At 43.6% G+C, this 20865-nt stretch overlaps 1 long non-coding RNA gene across 1 annotated transcript in view; it reads right to left on the bottom strand.

Moving 5' to 3' along the window:
- Positions 1-20865, bottom strand: part of LOC131410134 (uncharacterized) — a 67114-nt gene that overhangs the window by 20642 nt on the left and 25607 nt on the right. Inside the window, exon 3 of the long non-coding RNA XR_009221168.1 lies at positions 7254-7306. This is a non-coding gene — a long non-coding RNA (uncharacterized LOC131410134). The remainder of the gene's footprint in view (positions 1-7253; positions 7307-20865) is intronic.

Genomic DNA, 20865 nt, shown 5'->3' with positions numbered 1-20865 from the left:
GCTGGACTCTCAGAAAACTGGACCTGTTTTGCTTCATTTCTGCATAAAAGACAGCAACTGGGGATTTTGTTCTAACCCTAAGCCAAAATCTATATCCTCAGGAAGATTGTCAGGGATCAAATTAGCACACAGCTGAGGCAGAAAGTGGTTTGTCCTTCTCTCCTGAACTTAATACCCTGCAAACAGGATATAATTCTTAAAGAATGACCCTCTAGGCCAAGGAGGAATTCATAACAATAACTCACATCGATTGGGTATTTACCGTGTGCCACACACTGGTCTAATTGTTTTATACATATGTATACTAACCCATTTAGCTCTCACAACACCCTATGAAGTAAATATTATTATTATTACCCTCCCATTTTACAGATGACGCTAAGCAAGACTACGTATATAGTTAGTAAATGGCAGAGCCAGGGCTCACATGGAGAGTATCTGGCTCCAGAGCTCACACTCTAAACACCAGGCTACAGTGTCTCTCAAGTTGCTTCTGGGTGTGTGTTTCCATATACCTCTTCCTTGTAACACCCATCACATTTTCATTACTAGTTAAATTTCTGTCTTCCTCTAGACTGTAAGCTACATGAGGACAGGGCCCTGTGTGCTTCACTCACTACTGTATCCTTATAACTAGCACCACATCGGGTGTATAGAAAATGCTCTGTCAATATTTGTTGAGTGGAACCGAAAATGGCTTCTTTGCCAAATTCTGAGCAAATGCATGAAAAATAGTTGCTAGGTTCAGAGTGAGCAACTGAATGATTCTGGGTCAGGAATTCTCTCCTGCCATCGCTAAGGCTCCCTGGTGGTGAGCACGACTTTGTCCATCACCATTATATTCACAGATGCTACTTAAAAACAATTCCCCAAGGCCTTAACCTTCCTCCATCAATCCCACACTCACGTCCTTTCACTTTAAAAATCCTGAAATTCCTCCTTGTACAAAGCACAGCCCACTGATCTCCAGCCTTTTCCTGGGAGCCAGGAAACAATGGCAGATGCAGGGACTCCTGCCCTCGTCATCCTCACCCTGCTGGCTTCCTTCTCCCACCCACGGTCAGGCCAGCCACAGGGATCAGGTTTAGCACGGCCTCCCACGTTTACTGCAGATCTGCTTTGGAGTAGATACGCATTCCTGGGGGACCTTGAAATCAAAGAGCTCAGGCCTGGGGAGTGACTAGCAGGGATTACTCTGAATCAGCTTGAGCCTCAGGAATCTCCTGGCTAGCTGAAGCCGACCATTCTCAGAGAAGGTCGCAGAGTAACTGCTCAGGTCCCTGCAGGCCTCCTACAGCAGCACCTTCTCCTTGGAGTTTCCTGACCCCATCTCTACCGCAACTTGAAATGGACTGAAGTGACATTGAGGCTAGAGATGAGTATGAGTGATGCATGCACACCTACACATATGTGTATGTATGTTTGTGGATGGAAGGGAGTGGATTGAGGAAAAGGGGATCCTGTCCACTAAACCCACTTTACCATCTCTCAGCTGAGACACACTGGTGACTCCAAGGGCTAAAAGTGAGCTAGACATTGCTTCAGAAAATGCCAGGAGAGCCTGCCCGGAGTGGCACCATCATCTTCACGTATCTTCATAACACCAGCAATACCTAAGTATCTATCTTAGAATAGCTACCATTTCTAAGAATAGCTACTGTTTATTGAGTACCTATTACATGCTGGGTGTGGTGCCCAGCACCTTACAAACATTTTTTACTAAATGGGTAGGTATTATTCATCCCCCTTTTACAGATGAGAAAACCAAGGCTCACAGCAGTCAGGTACCTTGCCCTGCGTCACACAATTAGTGAGTGGTTCTGGTACTGGCTCCACCAACAACTGATACCAAAACCTGAACAGGCCTTGGTCTCCTCACCTGTCAAAGAGGAAGATAATGCTAGGCTTGCCTATTTCAATGACATCAAAGGAGACAAGGGATGTGAAAATGCTCTGAAAAGCACCAAGTGGGTGACTGAAGGTGGTACTAGGGATTCTTTCCCTCACGTATATCATAAGCTACTTGGGGAGAAATGTCTCAGTTTGATTTGTCTGTGTCCTCGGAGATAGCACAGAACAGGCTCTCAATAAATATGCATTGAGTGAACGAATGAAAAAACACACGATAAATGAACTTTTAGATCTAGTGGTTAGGTGCCCCCTCCCAATATAAATTCGAACAATTTTGCTTTAAAATTTCTTTCCTCCAAGCCCCTCTACCTACCCTCTGAGAAAAGCTTACCACCTACAGGTGTGACTCCAAGAGGCTATCTTTCTGGTTCCCTGGGAAGAGCTATGTGTTTATTCAAGTGGAAATGGGCAAAGGTAAGAAAAGCAAATATTTCATTCCCTGGGAACCGACATAGGATAACAGCTTCAACAGTTTTTAAAATGAGATTTTAACTGTAGCTCAGAGACTCACTTTTGACAAGAATATTTTTGTGATTCTTACCTAAATTTATGCATATATATGCATATAGATAGACAGATATTTGCATAAATTTTTTAAACATCAGTCAGGACAATGTGCATGAGGGTGGGAAAACCCCTTAAACTGGATTCTCAGGAGAATCTGGAAAAAGTGAGAAAGGTGGCTTTGTGTTTGATCCCATGAATGGTCCATCTGCTCTCTGAACGGCCCTCGTCTGCCCCAGCAGGAAGCACTGCAGTTGGCCGCAGCTGGAGACACCTCTGGGATACGCCGCCACCAGCCAACCATGCTGGGAACTTGGCCCACGCTGGCGGCCAACTCGACCCACGACAACATTTGACAAATGAAGCCCCGAGTGGAAATCTGCCAATTTAGATGACGTGGTGCTCTGTATATGTTGTTCCCTTTGAATGTCAATAAAATTATCACTGTCTCACATCTTTTATTGCCTTGTCATTAATCTGATATGAGGAGGGGGCTGGGGAGGATACAAGCAGTCAATTCCCAAGGAAGAAAGCATTTTAGCAGGTCACTGAAAACCAGAGATAATCTTCCTGCCTGGTTTGGGGTGGAGGAGCACGCAACCTGACCTCAGGGTGATCCGGCAGATGAACGTGAAAGCATGATCCTCACCATCTGGGTAATCCACGTGCGGAAAGCTGGTGGTTAACTGTACCCACTCTTCGCAAAATAGCATATGCTACAGCTACCCAATATCATCCATGACCAAAATTTGTTAGAATTTGTAAACAGCTTGGAAGAACAGTGAGAGAACTCTTCACTGGGGTCTGTTCGTGCTTCCCTCATAAAAGTGAAGGACGTGTTAAAGCAAGGTGTTGTGACACATTTAAAGCCTCAGCTTGTGTAAGTGCTGTCTCAGGCAGGGCCTAGGGAAGGATGAATATCAGCATTTTAAAGTAATTGAGGATATTTTTATATGCTTGTAACCTTTGTTGTCCCCAATTCTATTCACAACGAACAGTTTACATAAAAACAAATGAACAAATAGAACTACTGGGAGATGATTAGCTTTGAAGCATGAAATGTAAACAGTCTTGGTCTCATATACACGCTAACTGCTTTCCACTGGCGCCACTCAGAAAAAGGACCTTCGGGAGGCCGGCCCGTGGTGTAGCGTGAAGTGCGCGCACTCAGCTCCTGGCGGCCCAGGTTCAGATGCCAGGCGCGCACCGCACCGCTTGTCAGGCCATGCTGTGGCGGCGTCCCACATAAAGTGGAGGAAGATCGGCGCGGATGTTAGCCTGGGGCCAGTCTTCCTCAGCAAAAAAAAGAGGGGGATTGGCATCGGATGTTAGCTCAGGGCTACTCTTCCTCACACACACACACAAAAATGACCTATGGGTTGGAACAATTATTGCTGGACTATCTGGTGAGATTATGATATAAAAGCATATTCTAGACTGTAAAGTGATATGCAAATGTGAGTGGTTATTTATAGAAATGATAGAAACTATCCTACACGCTCCTTCCCTCCTGGATCTCTCCTCTCTCTGTGGTTGCAGAGTGTCAACTCACAGCACAAATGCATACACGCAGGTGTCCCTAGGCTACAGGAGGGAAGCTCTTCTGTCTGTCACTTTTCTCTCTCTGGCCCTCATCCATCCTGTAGGATTCTCTTCTTCGCCTCATAAGTACAAGGATTTGTAGACTTTTCTCTGGCAGCTCAGGAGTCCTCCTGCCCCCTGCAGGCCCTCCCAAACCTACCTTCTCCTGTCCTTTAGCCCAGTCTACATCTTATTTGTGAAGGCTTTTCTGGGTGGGACCCTAGTTCACTGCGTCCTTTGCTCACCAGTGGAAAGAACAGATTGTAGACACAATAAAGACTTTGTATTTTCTCTACACATCTAGTCTGTAGTGGAGTTAAATGGAGGGTCTTGGTGCACGTAGGATAGTAGAAGGGGACAGGAAAACAACAGGCTCCTGCCAGCATGAGACAGAAGACTATTTCTTGACTTTCCTGAGATTGTTGACTGCTTCGGTGTCAGGCTCAGTTGTCACCTGACTTTAGTCCCCTAACTTTTTGTGCAGAATTGTCACTTCCTGGCTGCTGATCCACAGCAAGTTATTTGATATCTCCAAATCTGTGTTTTCTAATTTATAAAATAGGAATGATAAAAAGTACCTGACTCATATGGTCGCTCTGAAGATTAAATGAGATAGTTCTTGTAAAGTGCTTAGACGCTGCCTCACACATACTAAGTACTCAATAAACACTAGCAATTGTGACTCTTCCTGTCATCACCTTATCTCACGTATGGATATGATGTCCGCCATTCTCCTGGATTTCTGAGCCTGGGACCCCGAGTACCCTAGACAGGATGGAGGCTTACAAGCAAGTTGGCTAGAGAAATTTGCTAGTTTCAACATTTGCTGTTGGAGTAAAACTCAAATTACCCTTCATCAGTACTCAGTTACCACATAAAAAATGAAGATCTCGATAATAACAGCTTCCATTTGCAGAAGGTTTAATTCTATGTACATTGTCTCATTCAATGACATCAGTGCAATGAGACAAGGAGCTAATAATCAAACCGAGGTCCCTTTGATCTGAACTCAGTAACTGCCTCCTCCCAAGGGAAGGGGTATCTGAGAACCAGGACCCCAAGATCCAGCTCTGAGGCATCAGGGAAACATGTCACTGTCATCTTTCAACAGACTACACGAGGCTGTTTGTGGAAGCTCCATAAATGAGCACTCATCTCACATGTTCTATGCTTGTTTCCAAAATCATCCCTAGAAACTTTGAGAGAACCTCTTTCCCAAATAAACTCAGCCAGAAGCTTCTTCTGAGCAAAGCAATTGCAGCCTGAATGATCGCAAGCTCAGGTCTAACTCGGTAGAGCATTCTGGGTCATTTACAGTGCAGCTTATATTTGGCTAAATATGAGCTTTCTTTTTCCTTGAAGAGATTCAGGATGAATCTTTAAAAATAAACAAGTAAATGAAATTTAAAGAAAGGATGAAAACTAAAGAAATAAAGAGCAAGTCACTTTCAGAGGTACTAGAATTTGGCAAAGGGGAAGGATATCTCAGCATGTCCCAAAGATAGTGGCATCTTTTTGGCAAATGAGGAGCATAATTCTGCCTGTTTGCCAAACTCTTTAACAGAACTCTGAGCTGGCATTTTTCCCAAGCCTCTACCCACTAGGTAGCAAGAACACTGTAAACTAAATATCCAATCCAGTTCAAAGTTAATCTTATCCGTTGTGTGTTTGTGTGTACATCCCTTCAGCTAACGTTCAAGCACTTCAGGAAAAAAATACTTAGTCCCTTAGATAGCCCTCCTCCTCCTCCTTTCCTGGCTTCTCTCCCTAGGATGGAGTACAATCGTGTGTAAGAGAGAGTCTTACACCTTTCCCAAACACTGCACAAAAGAGACCCTCTGGCCTTGTGCAGTCCTTGAGTATATGCTGACTGGTGTCTCCAGTCTCCAGAGTGATGTTCCTATCCCTCGTGGGCACTGCTGGCCCCCAATCTGGCTGATTTAGTTTATGATGTGGTCTCTCTTAGCTTGGTTAAGGCCCAGAAGCACTCCCCGGATAAAGCAGCCTCTCCTTGACTCCGGCCACCTGCAGACACCTGAATGTCTGCTACATCGTTTGTCCAGCCCTGATTCTGCTGCAGGGTCACCTTGCAGGCATGGCATGCTGACTGGCAGATCCACTGGCCATCAACTCAGCACCCATGGCCCATGGGTGCTGGCAGCAGCCTGGGAAGCTAAACTCAAGGGCTCTGTTCTGTCTGACTCTGTGGCCCTAGTAAGTCGTTGTTGAAAGAGGGACATCCTAAGAGGTCATCTTTCCAGAGCGGTTAATGGTATCATCTCTTATCTAGGGCAGCTGCCCCTCTCCAAACCCAAACCCTGAGAAGGTTTTATGTCATGAACTATCAGGCCTCCTGGCTCTGCTGTCAAAGAGGAAATTAATGGTATCATCTTTTATCTAGGGCACCTGCCCCTCTCCAAACCCAAACCCTGAGAAGGTTTTATGTCATGAACTATCAGGCCTCCTGGCTCTGCTGTCACTAGAGGAAAGCCCAACATCATGAGTGTTTCAGGCACGGCAGCTGAGGTACTAAAGGTGGGTGGGAGTAACGTGTAAAGGCATTTAGCAAATTTTCTATCATGACAGCCACCTGGTTTTCAGGGCTATGGCTCTGTTGCAAAATCCTAATTTGCATGGGAACAGTTAAATATTATCTCCAGCTTTCTCTCTGCAATCTTTCTGTAATATTTGTCAAACCCTGCCCCATCCCTGCATATAGATAGATACCTTGGGCCAACCAAGACTAAGGTGAAGAACTCAAGTAGGCAAAAAGAAAGCACATTAATAGTGTTTAAATACTATTCCTGTTACAGATGTAGTCCCCACTCCGACTCCATTCCATATGCTCCATATTTGTTTCCAAAATCATTCCTAAATATTTTTTTTTGTGAGGAAGTTTAGCCCAGAGCTAACATCTGTTGCCAATCCTCTTTTTGCTGAGGAAGATTGGCCCTGGGCTAACATCCATGCCCATCTTCCTCTACTTTATATGGGACACTGCCACAGCATGGCTTGACAAGCAGTGCATCAGTGGGCACCCGGGATCCTAACCTGCGGCCCTGGGCCACTGAAGCGGAGCGCGCACACTTGACCACTACACCACCAGGCCAGCCCATCCCTAAATATTTTAAGAGAGACTCTTTCCCAAGTAAACTCAACCAGAGGCTGAGAACCCATTTCACATTTGTGAAAAATCCTATATGTGTGTACACCCACCACACATACCAGGTCCCAGATCAAGCACTAAAATCCTTTACCTTTTTTTCTGGACGGGATTGGTGCTTTGTAAATCTCATTGTCGGTCCCAGTGCTATAAAATAAAATCCAGAGAGAAGACAAATAAATGTTCGCTTGGTAATCACTATACACAGGGAATTTTGGCATGAATTAATGTTTGATTTGATCTAAATGAACTGTGAGGGTCAAACAAATAAAAGACAAAGAGGCCTCTGTGGCAGGAGATGCTGCTGAGTGGATCTGCAAGTTCTCCTTTGAGGTGAGCAGGGGCTTTAGATCTATGAGACTATGCCTTCAGCCTGTGTCCACTGGGTTTTAGCTGTTAACTCAGTAAACTCAGAAACATCAACAATACCCAGGAAAGCATGAGGATGCCAGCAGCTATGTTCAATTCATAAAAAAGAGAAGTGATTTGAAGAATGGAACTCATTTTCACGAGCAAAGCAAAGGGAAAGACATTGAAGCACAGAGCCGCACACCCAGCTGGGGAGAGTGTCATGGCAGTGAGTGCTCCTTGCAGGGCCCTATTTCCTAACAGACAGGCGAGGCCGGTGCCAGGGGAGCTTTCACTAGCTGTGAGATCATTTTCAGAAACAGCAATTCATGTCATGCTATTAGCTGAGTCTATAATTAGGTGTATTTATCCATGTCCTTGTGATATGTCTGCTGCCTTTCTGTGCTTAGTTTTTTCCAAGAACAAATAATCCAGATGAGTTATGAGTCTCCGGAGTGGCGAGTGGGAGCGTGTGTGCATGCTGAAAGCACTATTATCTAATGGTCTAAATGCAATCTTCTTCTTGTCCAAATAGGAGAGTAGATACCGTCTATTCTCATGGGAAGTAGTCTTTGGTGCCTACCAGAAAGGACTGGGAAGCAAAACATGTTCTTCTCTCTGCCACAAATTTACTGATTGCGCTATTTCTGTATCTTTCTGTATCAGGTCAAAGGAGTACACCTTTGCTGTGTGACTTCAAGACTGCTTGGACAGATGATAAGTAAAAGCAATTTGTCAATTAACATTTTTAAAGAATTTGGAAAGCCCTAAAAGCTGCTGCAGGTTGAAGAGCGTGAGAGTAGCTATTTGCTTTTCTCCCTTTGTTTATTTCAGCATATTTTAAAACTCGAGAAAGGAGACTTTATCATCGGTTGGACTGATTCATTATGCAGGGACTAATAAGGCAATTGGAAGAAAGTTAGGTCGCCTAGCATTTTACTGGGCCCTGATCAGCTTGATTCTCCATGGCTGTGGCATTCCTGGTGAGGGCCTCCCGCCAGAAAACTGACACAAAAGACCACCCTTTGTACTTCTCTCCTTTTCCGGAGAAGCTAAGGAATCAGCCAACTGCTGCCTGGCTTGTTGCTCCCTGGGAAATAATGGTCACACACAAATAATGTTCACCCTCTAAATTCCAAGACCTTCACTGGGGCTCTCATGTCACTCTTGCAGCAAGTGTGGGGCACCCTCCAACCTAGACTGCCAGTCATGAGAAGATGCAATAATTATAAGCTGTTTATAAGACAGATGTTTCCTAGAACATAAGGATTGGAATCCACTTCTTAAAAACAAATATTTGTAGGTTGCTTACTCTTATGCAATCTGTTCGTTGCTTACTTATGCAGTAATACCTCATTTAATGCTCAGAACTATCTTAAAGGTAGGCATTTTCAAAATATTCCCATTTTCCAGATAAGGTCAGAAAACTGAAGCATGGCAAGGTTAAGTTACTGGCCCAAGGACCCACAGCTAATTTGAGGCTGTGGTGGGATTCAAACTCTGGTCCGCTGTGTATAGAGCCTGTGTCACCACTTTGCCATACTGTCACAGGGTCTTGGTTCTTGCTTGCTACCTGAGCAAGCTACCTCTTCTAAAGAAAGAGAAAGGTATTTGCACTGAGCTCTTGTTTACTGATAGGGGAGAATAAAACACTGGTCACTAATCCACTAATTTCACTAATCCACATCCCCTATTATTTACCCAGATTTTTGACCATTTTTACCCCTTCCTTTATGGCAAAGGACCCTGGGTGAGGTTGAATATTATTCTTTTGGATCGCACACGCGCATGCACACACACACTATATATATATGTAAAATAACAGTCATCAAAGTAAATGAAAAAATACATTTAGATGGAAGCTCAGCTCCATGACTCACAAAATTTAATAATCAGAGCTGCTGTCAGTCATTAGCATTCATTTTGTAGAAGCAGGTCCTACGCCATCATTTTTGTGAAGCTTAAATTTTCTAAATTTCAATTGTGCATCAGACTATATCAGAAACTCCTTCTATTGAATTCAAGCTTGGCTGAACACGTCTAATAGAAAGCCTGATAAAGCTGTGCACACTCACTAAACTCCAGTGCGCCCGAGTGGGACTTCCTGTGTATGCTAAGCTCTCTCATTTTACATGGAACCTGAAGCTGGAGAGACTGGGAATGCAAAACTCAAGCAGCCCAGAGCTCTTCTCAACTCACATCTTAGTCCATCTGGGCTATAACAAAAAGCCAGAGGCTGGGTGGCTTACAAACAACAAAAATTTATTTCTCACGGTTCTGGAGGCTTGGACATCCAAGATCAAGGTGCCAGGAGATTTGGCCAATTCAGTGTCTGGTGAAAGTAACCAGTGTCTTGTTACTGCTGTCTTTTCCCTGTAATCTCACATGGTGGAGGGAAGGGACGAGGGGTCTCTCTGGGGCCTCTTTTGTAAGGGCCTTAATCCCGTTCATAAGGGCTCGTTCTCATGACATAACCATGACAATAGGGGCCCCATCTCCTAAAGCCATCACCTAGGGGGTTAGGATTTCAACATATGCATTTTGAAAGGACACAAATATTCAGTCCATAACAACTCACAAAATAGATTTGTTTGAGTCTTATCTCCAGTTCTTTTTCCTCTCATCCACTGTGGGCCAAAAGACAGACTGCAGAAGAAAATTCACAAGAAAAGAAAGAACTGAGTCTGGAAACTCATGGAGAAGAAAGAGTTGTGACTCTTTGAAAATTGCAAATATCTACCGGGTTTAATCAGAGACGTGGGTGACTATGGGTAAGACAAGTCATTTTTTGAAATAAAAGAGCAAATTTTACAAATTTGGGACAAAATACCAAAGGGTGACAAAGCTAAGCTATTCTTTTCAGCCCGAGTTAGCAACTCCATCAATATTCGTGTTTTTCTTATTGTTAAGCAAAGTAAGGCACCCTGATGATTATGCAGTTGGAAATTTAAATCCATCTAGAATCAGCTAATTTCACTGGTACCCATGAAATAATCAGCTGGTGATTCAACTAATATTTATTTGCCTTGTTATTAAGATACCTGCACATACAGGCTAACATCTAAGGATTTTGTCATATCTGTAAATGAAAAGAGAAGAACTCATTTGACAGGAAATTTCTTTTTAATTAGGAAAGTGTCCTTGCTGAAAGTGTCTTTTTAATTAATCATAGAAGCAGCAGCTCCGAATGGCTGGGTGAGGATCCAGAGATGTAGGATGTCAAGCTCCTTTAGTGAAATAGCCTGGCAAGTTAACTGTCATTGGCAAAAATTCTGGAAAATGTTGCAGTTTCAAGTCACAGTTGCATTGCGTTATTTTTTAAGAAATATAAGAACATGATGCATTTCTGCAAATGTGTTAAATCGCCATGATTTTAGAATTTTGCTTGCTTCCCTTTTGTCAGTAGCAAAGCAAATTGAATGGTTAGTTGCTATGTGTTCTTTAGCCTAACACAGAAATTCCAAAGGAAAAGCAGAGCCTATTTTGGCCTTTATCCAGTAGGTATTTAAACTCATTTTTAAGTGGTCCATCTTTCTTGTTTTACATAGTGATGGTAAAACAAATTCCTGCTCATTACATCTTTAATGTATGTTTATGACTGCTGGGAAAATTAATGACACTTCAGCTAGCATTTAATGTTTGTTTATCTTTCGAGCAAGGCTATCCATACAGTGGATGACAGTTCATCCATACGTGCATGGAATAAATGATCAGGCTGCTTGAATTTCTTTTATACAAAAGACTCAATTCACATGGATAAAAAGGGGTTTGAATTTTAAGATTCTCTTTGAGTTTTACTCCATCCTTTTCTTTTCCTTATCTGCAGTAAAATGGTAGAAGGCTAGAAGATGGTACTTTAAGAAAGTACATGTTTACCCAGGCTCTTTGCCTTTCACTTCATCAATGGAAAGATTTTTAAAGTAGACCTTATGTAAACAAATAAATATAGGGTAGACAAAATGTTTTCATAAGATTCAAGCCTAGTAAATAACTCATTAGCATTAATATATGCTTATGAGTCATGCCTGGAAACTAAATCAGTCTCCACCTAGGAATGGCAGTGAACAACAACAGTGTAAATTTAAAGTGCTGGGATGCTAATTAACTGAAAGCCAGGTATCTGAGGGAGTTGAAGGAATTTGTAATTTAGTACCCATGCCCTGCATTCCTTAGCAGTCAAAAATAATTACTTTTATTTGCCTGAGATCACTATCAACAGAAAATGATTTGTAAGCTATAAAGCACTAAACGCATATAAAATATGTTTATGACTAAAATTGACATCTTTTTATTTTTTCACTGATTTTACATTTTACTCATCCCTCTGGTAATTTAATTTTTCAGACCAATAATGCTATTTGCCTGAGAGATACTAGTACTAATTCCTTGGGGGAAGGGAAAAAAAAACAGACCCTACAATAACCATTACAAATTAAAGGAGATGGCTTAACCAAAACAGGAGGAAGTACTATCTTACTTCAGGCTGCTATAACAAAATACCATAGACTGGGTGACAAACAACAAACATTTATTTCTCACAGTTCTGGAGGCTGAGAAGTCCAAGATCAAGGTGCCGGCAGATTCCGGTGTTTGTTGAGAACACATTCCCTGGTTTGCAGATAGCCATCTTCATGAGGAAAGCATATGGCCTTTCTTCAGTGCGTGTACTCAGAGAGAGAGAGAACAAGCTCTCTGGTCTCTTCTATAAGGGCACTAATCCCACCATGGGAACCCCACCTTCATGACCTCATGTAAGCGAAATACCTCCCAAAGGCCCCTCCTCCTAATACCATCACATAGAGGATTAGGGCTTGAAAGTACGAGTTTTGAGGGGACACAAACGTTCAGTCCTTAGCAAGTACTCACACTGTGGTGCCCTTGGGAGTACGAAGGTCAAGGGAAAAACCAATCTTGCTCCTGAGCACCACCTAGAGGTCCAAACTTGTCCAAAGTTTGCTTCAAAGCCTTCTCTTCCTCCTGATAGGTTGTCAAGTAAGGACATCACCCTGTCCCAGGGTAATAAGAATAGCTAACACTTACTTTGGGTCAGGAAATATTCTAATCACTATACATATAATAACCAATTTAATTTACATTTAACAAATACTAGTACACTACGAGGTAGGTACTCTTATTATCCTCATGTTCAATAGGTGAGTGGCAGAGCTGGGACTGACATCCAGGCAGTCTGGTGGCAGTAGAGTTCTCATCACTATTCTGGTCTTTGAAGTCTTCCCTCACCACCACCACCACCCCCACCCGTTACCAAATTCTGTCCTTTTGTTCTTTCCTCTCTATTCCCACTGACCTCAGGAACTCACTTGGACCATTATATGAGGTTCCTGCCTGGTCAGAGACTGAATATACAAATGGACAATGGCAAGACCATATGTAAAAATAGAACTCTGCCCCACAATCTGCAGCAACCAGTCCAGGGAACCAACCTACCATCCATAGTAACCAGCCCAGAAAGCCAGCCTGCTATCTGTAAGTCAGACTTGTAGGATGTCAGACCACTATCTCTAGCAACGGTCCAGGAAGCTTACAATAACCTCTGTAACAATTGGCCCCAAAACAGCCAGGACTTGATCAATAACTGACAGCTTCCCTATTTTTTGTCTCTACTTCCAACTTAGGACGAATCAGAGAACACCAAATATGTACCCTAACCAATCACCAGGATGCCCGGCTTCTAATTAGCCCAGCTACAGCTCCTCATGACAACAGCCTCCAATCAGGGCACACCTAGAGCCTTCCCTTTTCCGTTCTAAAGCTTCCCCACTCCTCTGCTGCCTTTGTGTCTCTGCCAAAATGCAAGTGATGGAGGCTGACTCCCTTGCTATAGCAAGCTCTGAATAAACAGCCAATGCCTGTTTTCATTGGTTGGTCTTTATTTCACACCGGCCTCCAGCCCTGCCTCCATACCTTCCCCCCTCCAGCATAGAGATAGTCTAACAGACAGACTGTGTTGTAGAAAGAGAATGAAGCACAGAAATCTGCACGGGGATGTAGGGACTAGAGCTGTGCTTTGAGGGTAGCCAGGATTTAAAAAGCTGGACATGGAGGCTGGGATGACCATTTGGACAGAAAGAATGGTGTGTGCAGAGATGAAAGAAGTTCCAATGCACCCTTAGTCTCCCACACCCCTTCCTCTCCAGGAAGCAAAGCTGGGCCCAGTGTGTAGATATAATCTGCTTTACAGATTTCCAGCCAGCTTACTGGTTACAGAATTGTTGTAACAATTATGTATTGTCACCGACAAGTAACATGGTAACTGAAGGGTTTTAGTGAGTACAATTAAATTTGATATCATTAACCTCACATAGATTCCTGTAGTGCAGATAAAGCAACCCATACTTACACCAGCAGAGAGAGCCATACTTGGCTCCAGAGGAAAGATTACAGAACCAAATATGCAGATGTATGATAAGAAACCCTCCTAACATAAGAACGGTTTTGCTGTAGATCGTCAGCCTATTTATTTTCTATAAATCCCAACAGTCAAGAAACAACAATCTACCTGCATGTACAGCAAGCAAAAACCACTTGGAATTATACTAAGCGAGCAATGAAGAATTTAAACTAACTGGACTTTGCAAATGCATGTAGATCAATAGCAGGTCACTTATTTGCTATTACTTCCACAGTTGCTTTTAAGATTTGAAGAGTCCCCGAGTACAAACAGCTGAAAGGATTTGAATCCCAAGCAATACCTTTACATGCTCGGATAGTCACAACCCTCCCACAAGTAATTTTTAAAGGAGGAAGAAATATATTTATATTAACTTTTCTGTGTGAACTGTCCAGAAGGCATGAACTGGGACAGTAAAGTTCCCACAGAATGGAAATGAAGACATTGCAACATCAGTGCTCTCAGCCTAGAGTAACTTTACAAGGCCACGATCCTTGAGAAGAAACCACTTAGCACCAAGAGTCTTGTGTTCATGCACATGTCATAGCTAGATCCCACTGCATGGCACAGAGTACATGCTCAGGATATATTTACTGAATCAGGGGATGGATGTTCCTAAAAGCAGAGCCAGGTTATGGGCCTGAACCAACTGTACCTCCATACTCACTCTTGTGTCAGTCTCAGCCTCCAGATAGTGATGCTATGGGCTGGAAATGCCCGGGCACTCACCTGGGCCTGTGCTAGTACTATTTGTGGCCAGCCCCACAGATATTTCCCCGATGCTGTGGCTGAACTGGCCCTTGCGGTTCTTACTATGACAGCAAGACGCACCTCAGCAACAACCATCAGGGAATTTTGAAAAGGCAAGGTTTATTACTCACAAGTCCTGGAGAATACACAGCATGCCCCAGGCCACACAGCAAGGTCACGAGTAGAGAGAGAGAGAGGGTGGACCTGGGTTTCTGATTTTATTGGGGGTGAAAGGGGGGTGCCTAGGGTTTTGCAGGTTCATTCTTTGTTGGGGAATTTAAAACATAAGAGCAGGAATTAAAGAGCAGGATGGGAAAAGCAAAGGGTCAAATGGTCAGTTATCTGAGTCAACAAGAGCTCTCCAAAAAATGGGAACCTCATGAGTCGGGTGGCCTGGCTCTTTGTCTAGTTTTGTAGCTGGCAATGTGTTTATTCGAGATAGATGCCTTTGAAGTGGATGCCTCTGCAATCAAAAGCTTGATGTCAGGCATTTGCATTACAGTCAAAACAGCTAATTGTCAGGTGCTTACACTACACTCAGGATGATCCTCTAGCCTCCCTTTTCAGTACTTCAGCCGTGGGTGGCAATTTCCCCCCTCTCACACCCTCTACTTCCACATTGTTCCACCCCAGGAATAATAATGACAGTTAACACTCGGGGGTTTATTAGCTCCAGACACTGAACAGTCCCCTCCTAGGCATTTTCTGATTAACCTCACAAAAACCCTATCAGTAGGTGCTGTTATTATACTCATTTTGTAGATGAGGAAATCGAAGTTTAGCGAGGCCAAGTAACTTTTCCACGGTCCCACAACCTGATGTCAGAGCCAGGATTCAGACCCAGTCTGTCTCAGAAAGCCTGAGCTCTTAAGGGTGACAGTCTACTGCTCTCAGCATCTTACCTGGATCATTTCTAGGGCTTGCAAATTCATTTCTGTTTCCTCACGTGTGTTTCCTCTCCACACCACCCGCCACCTTGCTGTCAGAATAATTATTTTTAAACCTGTATCTGGTCATGAACCTTGCTTAACACCTCTCAGTAGCTCTCCAATAAATTTCAAATTCCTCGTTGAGGCCTTCAACATATAGCATGACCTAGCCATCTCCCTATTTTTCTGACCTCGTCTCTGACACTCTCCAGATCTCCATCCTCCACCTTGATTTGCTTGGAGTATCCTGTTCTTTTATTTCAGGCATGACTTCCTACCAGAAGCTTTCCTTATCCTACTACTCACTCCAGACTGGGGTAAACGCCCTTTCCCTGTGCCCCTGTAATACCCTCTATAAATCCACGTTGTCATGCTTCCTATTAAAAACGTTTACGTATCTGTACTGTCCACTCAACCTGCAATAGATTGGATTATTGTTCCCAGTTCTTCACTACTGTCCTTTAATAAAACCATGCACCTGCCTTTGCTGTGTAGCTTTGAGTGCCTCCCATAGAAGCGGAGTCTACAGCCCTGCCCCACTGACTCGGGGCTTAGCTGTGTAACTTGCTCTTGTCAATGGACGCTGCCCATGGGGAGGATTTCCCCACGCGACTGTGTTTCAAGGTAACCCTGAGTGGGAGTCCTGCAGCTGTGCTTGATTTTTATCTTACTGCCTCCCACCAAGCAAACCTATCCATGAACCAAGCTCAGTTTTTGTTCTTTCCTGATGGTGGTCAAAGGGCAGCTCCTACGCGGCCAGAGATGTAAGCAGAGGGAAAAGTTGAGCTGCAGTACAGCCATGACAAGGGTGCTAGTCAACCTCTCAGGGACTCTGACACTGAGATGGCCCTTCTGAGTCTTCACCCTGGGGTGAGGGGCCCTTTTACACCCCTGTGTCTATCAATCATTGTATGCAGACCTGGCAAAGGGTATGACCTTAGGCCAGGAGGCTCTCCTCAGCTGTGGGCAATTCCCAGAGGGGCTGACAGCTAAGAGACAACAACTGTAGCCAGCAGCATCCCCATAAGCTGGAAGAAAAGTCTTTCAGTCCCACAGGGGATCCCTGCAGTGCAAAACAGTAGCTACTACACCAGTGATTCTCAAAGTGTGGTCTCCAGACCAGCAGCATCAGCATCCCTGGGAAGAAATGCAAATGCAAATTCTCAGGCCCCACTTCAATCTACTGAGCCAGATACTCCAGGGGTGAGGCTCAACAAAGTTTTAACAAGCTGTCAGGTGGCTCTGATGCACACCAGAGTGTGAGAGCCACTGCACACCACCAACGTGGCAGTGGCTCGGTTGGAATGCATAGATTTGTTGACTGATTAATTAACATGAGAAAAGCAGCTGCCCTACTTACTTCCCAGGGTGGCCGGGAGAACATGTGTCATGTTGCTATGACAAAGAGGCCCAGGTGCACCAGCTGTTACCCACAGAGCCATAAGTAGATTGCTGTGTTGCTCCCAGGGACAGAAACTGAGTTGCTCAAGCATCTCTCTGGGTTGCAGTCTGAAGAAGTGGTGTGCAAATTGAACAATCCATTTCTCCTCACGTGGGAATGTTAGTGCAATTCGTCTAGTTGACTACCTCCACCTACCTCCTGGGTGGTCGGTCCCTAGAATCTTGCTGTTTTTCTTGGGGCCTGCTGTCAGAGCCTCTGTGTGCTTCCTGGGAATGGGCAAGCTCTTCCCTCCCTGCCCTCACCATCTGTTCCTGGCTGGCTGCTGCCTTTGAGGCTATGCTCCACGGCTGCTAATGGGCCTCTACTCCTTGAAACTCTAGTTTCCCTGCCAACATTCAGGGTCAGCCAGTAAGTCTGTCTGTAAATGTACCTGGATGAATTAAATAGCATAGTTGTTGCTTTTAGATTACTTATCATCAGCCAGAGTGGGCAGCAATGGACATCTGTCCCTGACTTTTGCTTATCTTTATAGACTTCGGGTCTCAGATCCTAGCCAGACTTTCTGTGTTCAGAGTTGCCTTTCAGGTCCTTGGGTATAGAGTTTATGGACTAAGCTCTTGTTTTAGCCAGTGTTAAGCTGGACTACCCTTCAAGATTTATCTTGTGAAGGATCATATTATGATGTATACACATTCCCAACAAAAAGCTTAAATTCAAATGAAACCCAAGGAGACAATAGAGCAAATTGCTTAAACACGTGTAGGATTAGGAATCATATAGAGTTGGATGCAAATCCTCATTCCACCACTTCCCAGCTGGGTGAGCATGGGTGAGCTCCTTACATTCTCATTAAAACTGGAATGATGAAAAGAACTGCCTAATTAGATCATGATGAGGACTGGAAGAAGTCTAAAAGAGTACTAAAAGAGAGCACAGTTCTTAGCACAGTGCCAGACACATTATAAGCATGTGTGCTTATCTTAATTCTTAATATCAAGATTATATTTGTCAGAGTTAAAACTTTTGTATAGGGTTTTTGAGCTTTGCTTGTTTCATACAATAACACTCAGAATTCTTGCTTTTATGGGAACTGTATAGTTAATAATGTACTTTCTCAGGTACTGTTTCATTTTGTTCTCACAGCCACACAATGTGGTAAAGTTTTGTTATTCCCATCTTAGAGATGAATTAAGTGAAGTCATTTAGAGATGAATAAACTGAAGTCAGGAGTTAATCTTATCCGCAATCACACAGACTTGGCAAGGACGGGACTGGTACCAGAGGCGGATTGAATTCTACTCATAATATCTCAGTTGCAGAATATAAAAGACAAGTGGTCTAACATGTATGTAATAGGAGGCCCAGAAATACTTTCCAGTTTTTCCCAGAGCTATCCCCTGTATCTCTATTTAGAATTAGAATTACTGCAGATGATGGTGGTATGTCAAATCACCTTTTGAAGCTAATTGATGACCTTATAACGAGTAAGTTTTCTGGCAAGATTTTGCAAGCTGATAGAATTATTTCCGCACTGGTAAGGAAAACTCTTCCCGTGAGTCTCCTGTGTGTTTTCTCTACTTTCAATACTGTACTATAACACTACTTCACTTCTGACACTTCTGGTCACTAAATGTGTGGGAGTTCTTCCCACATCAAGCAATCCTGTGATACCAGTTAGGTGTCCTACAATTTGACTCAATTCTAACATTATGTACTTGGAGTTAGTATAGACCCCAGAGGTGAAGGGCTCAGTCCTACAAGACTGCCCCCTACCCCACCTCCACTTTATACACCAATGGCAAATCCGGGTGTTACCTGTGCTTCTGACTGACTGGCTATAAATTGAAGGTTCCCAGCACTCCCTCCTTAGGTTTAATTAATTTGCTAGAGAGACTCACAGAACTCAGGCATTTTATTTACTAGATTACTGGTTTATTATGAAAGGATATAATTGAAGAACAGCCAAATGGAAGGAATGTGGGAAGGGAGGTGGAGCCACGCTTCCAGTGTTACCAAACCAGGTTTGTTTTTGCCCATGGCCCAGAAAGCCAATCACTGAGATGACGAGATTGCCACAGAGAGAGTTTTAATCACAATGCAGCCGAGCAAGGAAGCGGAAGAATCAATCTTAGATCAGCTCCCCAAAAATGGGGACACAGGGATATTTATGGGATAAGAGGACAGGGTGGTCTGAAGGGCAGGAATAGATGATTGGAGGTAAGGAACAGTGAGGTAATTGATGATCTGCACCAGCGTAGTCAAGCTTCATGGCTCTTCATAGGATGCATGCTCACAAAACGGCGGTGTTACCATGATGTAAGGGTGGAGTTTTTAGCTCCTTGACATCAGAAAGGTCACTTATGGGGCATCTGCGTGGGCCCAATTGATGAGTTGGTGGTCTCAACCAGCCTGAACTGGACAACGGGTCCTAATTCTTGGAAAACAGCTCAAACATCCATTACTATGGTGACCCAGGCACCAGGGAGAAGTTATCTATAGGGAACTTAGTGGGAGTCAGTATATGGCCTAAGCAGCACAGTTAACAATGGGTGGGCAAACAACTAAAAGCTATAATTAGTAATTGCAAAAAACACTTGTAGTTACTAGCTACCTATCATCAATGGCTAACTGTTTACCGGTTTCACCAGCACCTCCACGTGTTCACCAACCTGGAAACTCTGAGCCTCTCCTTTTGGGATTTTTATAGAGACCTTATTACATTGTCGTGATTGATTAAATTACTGGTCATTGGTGGCTAAGTCAATGACCAGCCCCTCTCCGCTCCCAAGAGGTTGGGAGTGGGGCTGAAAATTCTAACCCTCTAATCACAGGTTTGGTTCCCCTGGCAACCAGCCCCCATCCCTAGGGGCTCTCCAAAAGTCACCTCATTAACATAAACTCAGGTGTGATTGAAAGGGGCTTGCTATGAATAATAAAAGACACCCATTTCACCCTTATCTCTCAGGAGCTATTTCAGAAACTAGGAACGAAACTAAATATTATTTAAAAAGATGCCCCTACGGCTCCCGTATAGCAAATTACAAGAGTCTTAGGAGCTGTGTGCCAGGAACAGTGGATAAAGACCAAATATATATTTCTTATTATAAATCACAATATCATATGTGCAAAGCATCAAGGAATGTTGAGATAATAGCTGTGAAAGACTAGAAAAAGTAAAGAGATCAAAAATGGAAATCTGACCCTGCCACTTCCCTGCACATGACCTTCTAATCCAGTGCTTCTCAGTTGTACCTATGCCTCACCCAGGGTGATTTCATCCTCAGAGATTCTGATGTAATTGGTCTAGTAAGGCCTGGGCATAGGTTTTCTAAAATCCTGGTCTACCTGCCATAGAATTACGTGGGATGCTAATTAGAAAAGCAGGCTCCACAACCTCACCCCAGTTCTAGCAAACCAAACTCTGAGAATCGAAGAATCTCCCGTGTTTCAACAAGCTCTCTAGGTGAGTGCTTCTCAAACTTTACTGTACAAAGGTTGCTGATCTGGGGACCACAATTTCAGTGGCAAAATACTAAATGATTCTCTTTTTTTTTTCATGTTTTTGATGATCTTGACAGTTTTGAGGAGTACTGGTCAGGTGTTTTGTAGAATGTCCCTCAATTTGCATTTGTCTGGTGTTTTCTCACGATTAGACAGGGGTTATAGGTGTGGGGGGAAGAAGACCACAGAGGCAAAGTGCCATTTCCAACACATCATATCAAAGGCACATACTACCAACATGATTTTCCACTATTGATATTGACCTTGATCACCTGGGTGAGATAGTGTTTGTCAGGTTCTAAATGATTCCAGTGCAAATAAATTTTAAAATCCTCTGATGTACCAAGAAGGATCCAAACTTGGC

This window comes from Diceros bicornis, chromosome 9, assembly GCF_020826845.1.
Source record: "Diceros bicornis minor isolate mBicDic1 chromosome 9, mDicBic1.mat.cur, whole genome shotgun sequence".
In the NCBI taxonomy this organism is placed as follows: Eukaryota; Metazoa; Chordata; class Mammalia; order Perissodactyla; family Rhinocerotidae; genus Diceros; species Diceros bicornis.
The sequence above is the reverse complement of the archived record's forward strand: the minus strand, read 5'-3'. Positions and strand labels throughout refer to the sequence as shown.